Genomic DNA, 6400 nt, shown 5'->3' with positions numbered 1-6400 from the left:
CTCAGTACTGCCTGTCCGACAGTGCGGCGCTCCCTCAGTACTGCCCCTCCGAAAGTGCTGCGCTCCCTCAGTACCGACCCTCCGACAGTGCGGCGCTCCCTCAGTACTGCCCCTCCGAAAGTGCTGCGCTCCCTCAGTACTGCCCCTCCGACAGTGCGGCGCTCCCTCAGTACTGCCCCTCCGACAGTGCAGCACTCCCTCAGTACTGCCCCTCCGACAGTACAGCATTCCCTCAGTACTGCCCCTCCGACAGTGCGGCGCTCCCTCAGTACTGCCCCTCTGACAGTGTGGCACTCCCTCAGTACTGCACCTCCGACAGTGCAGCGCTCCCTCAGTACTGCCCCTCCGACAGTGCGGCGCTCCCTCAGTACTGCCCCTCTGACAGTGTGGCACTCCCTCAGTACTGCACCTCCGACAGTGCGGCACTCCCTCAGTACTGCCCCTCCGACTGTGCGATGCTCCCTCAGTACTGCTCCTCTGACAGTGCAGCGCTCCCTCAGTACTGCCCCTCCGACTGTGCGATGCTCCCTCAGTACTGCTCCTCTGACAGTGCAGCGCTCTCTCAGTACTGCCCCTCCGACAGTGCAGCGCTCCCTCAGTACTGCCCATCCGACAGTGCAGCGCTCCCTCGGTACTGCCCCTCCGACAGTGCTGCGCTCCCTCAGTACTGCCCCTCCGACAGTGCGGCGCTCCCTCAGTACTGCCCCTCCGACAGTGCGGCGCTCCCTCAGTACTGCCCCTCCGACAGTGCGGCGCTCCCTCAGTACTGCCCCTCCGACAGTGCGGCGCTCCCTCAGTACAGCCACTCCGACAGTGCGGCGCTCCCTCAGTACTGCCCCTCCGACAGTGCGGCGCTCCCTCAGTACTGCCCCTCCGACAGTGCGGCACTCCCTCAGTACTGCCCCTCCGACAGTGCGGCACTCCCTCAGTACTGCCCCTCCGACAGTGCAGCACTCCCTCAGCGCTGTCCCTCCGACAGTGCAGCACTCCCTCAGTACTACCCCTCTGATAGTGCGGCGCTCCCTAAGTAATGCCCCTCCGACAGTGCGGCGCTCCCTCAGTACTGCCCCTCCGACAGGGAAGCGCTCACTCAGTACTGCCCCTCCGACAGTGCGGCGCTCCCTCAGTACTGCCCCTCCAACAGTGCAGCACTCCCTCAGTACTGCCCCTCCGACTGTGCGGTGCTCCCTCACTACTGCCCCACCGACAGTGCGGCGCTCCCTCAGTACTGCTCCTCTGACAGTGTAGAATACCCTCAGTACTGTCCCCTACAACTGTGCAGCGCTCGCTCAGTACTGCCCCTCCAACAATACAGCGCTCCCTCAGTACAGCCACTCCGACAGTGCGGCGCTTCCTCAGTACTGTCCCCTTCGACAGTGCGGCACTCCCTCAGTACTGCTCCTCCGACAGTGCAGCACTCCGTCAGCGCTGTCCCTCCGACAGTGCAGCTCTCCCTCAGTACTACCCCTCCGACAGTGCGGCGCTCCCTAAGTAATGCCCCTCCGACAGTGCAACACTCCCTCAGTACTGCCCCTCCGACAGTGCGGCACTCCGTCAGTACTGCCCCTCCGACAGTGCAGCGCTCCCTCAGTACTGCCCCTCCGACAGTGCGGCGCTCCCTCAGTACTGCCCCTCCAACAGTGCGGTGCTCCCTCAGTACTGCCCCTCCGACAGTGCGGTGCTCCCTCAGTACTGCCCCTCCGACAGTGCGGCGCTCCCTCAGTACTGCCCCTCCGACAGTGCGGCGCTCCCTCAGTACTGCCCCTCTGACAGTGCGGCACTCCCTCAGTACTGCCGCTCCGACAGTGCGGCGCTCCCTCAGTACTGCCCCTCCAACAGTGCGGTGCTCCCTCAGTACTGCCCCTCTGACAGTGCGGCGCTCCCTCAGTACTGCCCCTCCGACAGTGCAGCACTCCCTCAGTACTGGGCAACCAGGGAGTATTGGGCCTCTGATTATGGGGTTCAAACTCTACTTTGGTGGTTCGGACTGAGATTTAAGGGAGGCGTGCGTGCATGTGAGCTGGGGAAAGATTTATTTTGAGTCTGGAGAGGGTGAGAGTCCTTGATTTTAGTGGATATCCTGAAACATATCCTTCCTCCGCTGGGAGATGACTTTCACTGGGAGGGACAGCTTTCCGCCTTTGTTCAAGGATTCAAGCACTCCAAAGTGTCTGCCGCTTCCTGTCCACAGTCTCCTGGCTGCTTCCTCGGATTCCCTGAAGGATGCCTTCGTTGTCCAGAGCTTGTCGTCTGTTAAGAACATAAGGAGTCGGAGCAGGAGTTAAACTTCGGTCCCTCGGGCCTGCTCCGTCATTCAATACGATCATGGCTGATCATCCACCTCGACTGCGCCTGCTTAACAAGGAGATCGTGTCCTAGAGTCATAGATTTATACAGCACAGAAAGAGGCCCTTCGGCCCATCGTGTCCGCGCCAGCCATCAAGCCCTGTCTATTCTAATCCCATTTTCCAGCACTTGGTCCGTAGCCTTGTATGCTATGGCGTTTCAAGTGCTCATCTAAATGCTTCTTGAATGTTGTGAGGGTTCCTGCCTCTACCACCCTTTCAGGCAGTGAGTTCCAGATTCCAACCACCCTCTGGGTGAAAGAGTTTTTCCTCAAATCCCCTCTAAACCTCCTGCCCCTTACCTTGAATCTGTGCCCCCTGGTTTTTGACCCCTCTACTAAGGGGAAAAGTTCCTTTCTATCTACCCCCCTCATAATTTTGTACACCTCAATCAGGTCCCCCCTCAGCCTTCTCTGCTCCAAGGAAAACAACCCCAGCCTGTCCAGTCTTTCTTCATAGCTGAAGTGCTCCAGCCCAGGTAACATCCTGGTGAATCTCCTCTGCACCCTCTCCAATGCAATCACATCCTTCCTATCGTGTGGCGACCAGAACTACACACAATATTCCAGCTGTGGCCTAACTAGCGTTTTGTACAGCTCCATCACAACCTCCCTGCTCTTATATTCTATGCCTCGGCTAATGAAGGCAAGTATCCCATATGCCTTTTTAACCACCATATCTACCTGTCCTGCTGCCTTCAGGGATCTATGTACATGCACACCAAGGTCCCTCTGATCCTCTGTCCTTCCTAGGGTCCTACCATTCATTGTGTATTCCTTGCCTTGTTAGTCCTCCCAAAATGCATCACCTCACACTTTTCAGGGTTAAATTCCATTTGCCACTGTTCTGCCCATCTGACCAACCCGTCTATATCGTCCTGTAGCCTGAGGCTATTTGGGTCGATGACCCAAAGCTTGGTGAGAAAGGGAGGTTTTAAGGAGCATCTTAAAGTAGGAGAGAGAGAGGCGGAGAGGTTTAGGGAGGGAATTCCAGAGCTTCGGGCCCGGGCAAGCTGAAGGTGACGTGCCTCAATAACTTCAAGACTCGAAGTTAGCAGAATAAAACAAAGGCTTTTATTAGCAAAGAAAAGATGCCGGTGGCTGCACCTAGCTTCACCTGGCGTGCTGCTGTTCTACTGCAGGACAAGCCTGGACTTGTCTTAAGTAGGGCCAGGTATGGGCGGAGCCGACACACAAAGGGGGCGGTGCCCTATACACAATACAAGGTACAAACACCGGAGCAGGCAATACAATATATACAGTTAACTACAGAGTCTGATGAATGGCATATTTCATCACATTCACCCCTTCTACAGATTTAGTCTGTCCGGGGGTGTGATAGTCCTCTGTGACCGACGTAACGGTTGCGGTGCCGCGGGTGCCGGCTGGGTGTCCCGGGTGACCTCCTGGGTCTCTGCCGGGGGCGCCACCGGGGTTGTTGAAGGAGTAGGTGGTGGGTGTACTGTTGGCTGGTGTTCTTCCGGGGGTGATGAAAGAATAGTGGGTGGAGTGGGTGGGTAATAGTTGTTGTGGTTGTTGTGGTTGTTGTTGTAGTCATTGTCGTTGTTGCTGTTGTTACCGGCTGGGGCGAGGTCTTTTATGGGCACAGTGTCCTCCCGTCCGTCGGCGTGCCGGACATACGCATATTGTGGGTTGGCGTGGAGCAGGTGCACTGGCTCCACGAGGGGGTCCGTCTTGTGGCCCCTCACATGCTTCCGCAGGAGTACCGGACCTGGGGTGGAGAGCCATGACGGTATGGATACGCCTGAGGTGGATTTCCGGGGAAACACAAACATTAGCTCATGAGGCGTGGCATTAGTGGCGGTACACAATAGTGACCGTATTGAGTGGAGCACATCTGGGAGGACTTCCTGCCAGCGGGAGATAGGGAGGCCCTTGGTCCTTAGAGTTAGGGTGACTGCCCTCCATACTGTCCCGTTCTCTCGCTCCACCTGACCGTTACCCCGGGGGTTGTAGCTGGTGGTACGGCTCATGGCGATCCCCCTGGACAGCATGTACTGGCGTAGCTCTTCACTCATGAAGGACGCCCCCCTATCCGTATGGATGTAGCTCGGCATACCAAACAGGCAGAACAGGCTGTTGAGGCATTTAATGACCGTGGCGCTGGTCATGTCTGGGCAGGGGAAGGCGAATGGGAAACGGGAGTATTCGTCCACAATGTTCAGGAAGTAAACATTGCGGTCGATGGACGGGAGGGGGCCTTGAAATCTAAGCTAAGCCGCTCAAAGGGCCGTGTAGCTTTGATTAGGTGGGCTCTATCAGGGCGGTAGAACCGAGGCTTGCACTCAGCGCAGGTGCGGCAGTTCCTGGTCAGAGACCGAACTTCCTCAATCGAGTAGGGTAAGTTGCGGGACTTTATGAAGTGGAACAGCCGCGTGACCCCTGGGTGGCAGAGGTCGTTGTGGAGGGTCTGTAGCCGATCCCCGGTGGCGTTGGCACACATCCCTCGTGAGAGGGCGTCGGGGGATTCGTTAAGGGCCCCCGGCCGGTAAATGATGTCATAATCAAAGGTGGAGAGCTCGATCCGCCACCTAAGAATCTTATCATTTTTAATCTTCCCCCTCTGTTTATTATTGAACATAAACGCTACCGACCGCTGGTCGGTAAGTAGGGTGAAGCGTTTGCCAGCTAGGTAGTGCCGCCAGTGGCGCACTGCCTCCACGATGGCTTGGGCCTCCTTATCCACGGAGGGGTGTCTGATCTCGGGCCCTTGGAGGGTCCTCGAGAAGAAAGCTACGGGCCGCCCCGCCTGGTTGAGGGTGGCCGCCAAGGCAAATTCAGACGCATCACTTTCCACTTGAAAGGGAGTGTTCTCGTCCACTGCCTGTAGCGTGGCCCGCTCAATATCCTGCTTAATGCTTTTGAAGGCAACATGGGCCTCAGCAGAGAGCGGGAAAGAGGATGCTTTCAAGAGGGGGCGGGCTTTATCGGAGTAGTTAGGGACCCATTGGGCATAATACGAGAATAACCCCAGGCACCTTTTCAGGGCTTTGGGAGTGTTGGGCAGGGGCAGCTCCCGTAGGGGGCGCAATCGGTCGGGGTCTGGTCCGATTTCCCCATTCTCCACCACGCTGCCTAGTATGCAAAGGCGCGTGGTGTTGAAAACGCACTTGTCCTCGTTGTAGGTGAGGTTGAGTTTTTGTGCGGTTTTCAGAAACCTCGCGAGGTTTGAGTCGTGGTCCTGTTGGTTGTGGCCGCAGATGGTGACGTTGTCGAGATAGGGGAAGGTTGCCTGCAAGTGGTGGTCATCGACCATGCGGTCCATCTCCCTCTGAAAGACCGAGACCCCATTCGTCACCCCAAAGGGGACTCTGAGGAACTGGTAGAGGTGTCCATTTGCCTCGAAGGTGGTGTACGAACGGTCCTCTGGTCTGATAGGGAGCTGGTGGTACGCTGACTTGAGGTCGATGGTGGAGAACACCCGGTATTGGGCGATTTGGTTCACCATCTCGGATATGCGGGGTAGCGGGTAGGCGTCTAGTTGGGTATAGATGTTGACTGTTTGACTATAGTCAATCACCATCCGCTTCTTCTCGCTACCCCTCACCACCACCACTTGGGCGCGCCACGGGCTGTTGCTGCGTTCAATAACGCGCTCCTTCAGGAGCCTGTCTACCTCGGTCGCGATAAACCGCCTGTCCTCCCAGCTGTACCTCCTGCTTTTGGTCGCTATTGGCCGGCAGTTAGGGGTAAGGTTCGCGAATAGCGAAGGCGGCTTTACCTTCAGGGTAGCCAGGCCGCACACTGTGAGGGGCGGCTGGGTCCCACCGAAATTGAGCGTGATGCTTTGGTGGTGGCACTGAAAATCCAGGCCCAAGATCACGCTCACACATAAATCTTTCATAATTAACAGTTTAAAATTATTATATACAGTGCATTTAACGGACAATCGTACCGCGCAGTAACCCGCAATAGTTGATATCTGGGTTTTGTCGGCCATAGAGATCGTGCCCTGAGTAGGGACTATAGTTAGAGAGAGTCGTTGTACCAGACCAGGGTGAATGAAACTCTCCGTGCTCCCGCTGTCAATTAAAC

This window comes from Somniosus microcephalus, unplaced genomic scaffold, assembly GCF_052327205.1.
Source record: "Somniosus microcephalus isolate GS21.2 unplaced genomic scaffold, FLI_Smic_1.0 unresolved_chr6, whole genome shotgun sequence".
NCBI lineage: Eukaryota > Metazoa > Chordata > Chondrichthyes > Squaliformes > Somniosidae > Somniosus > Somniosus microcephalus.
Note: the sequence above shows the minus strand (reverse complement) of the source record.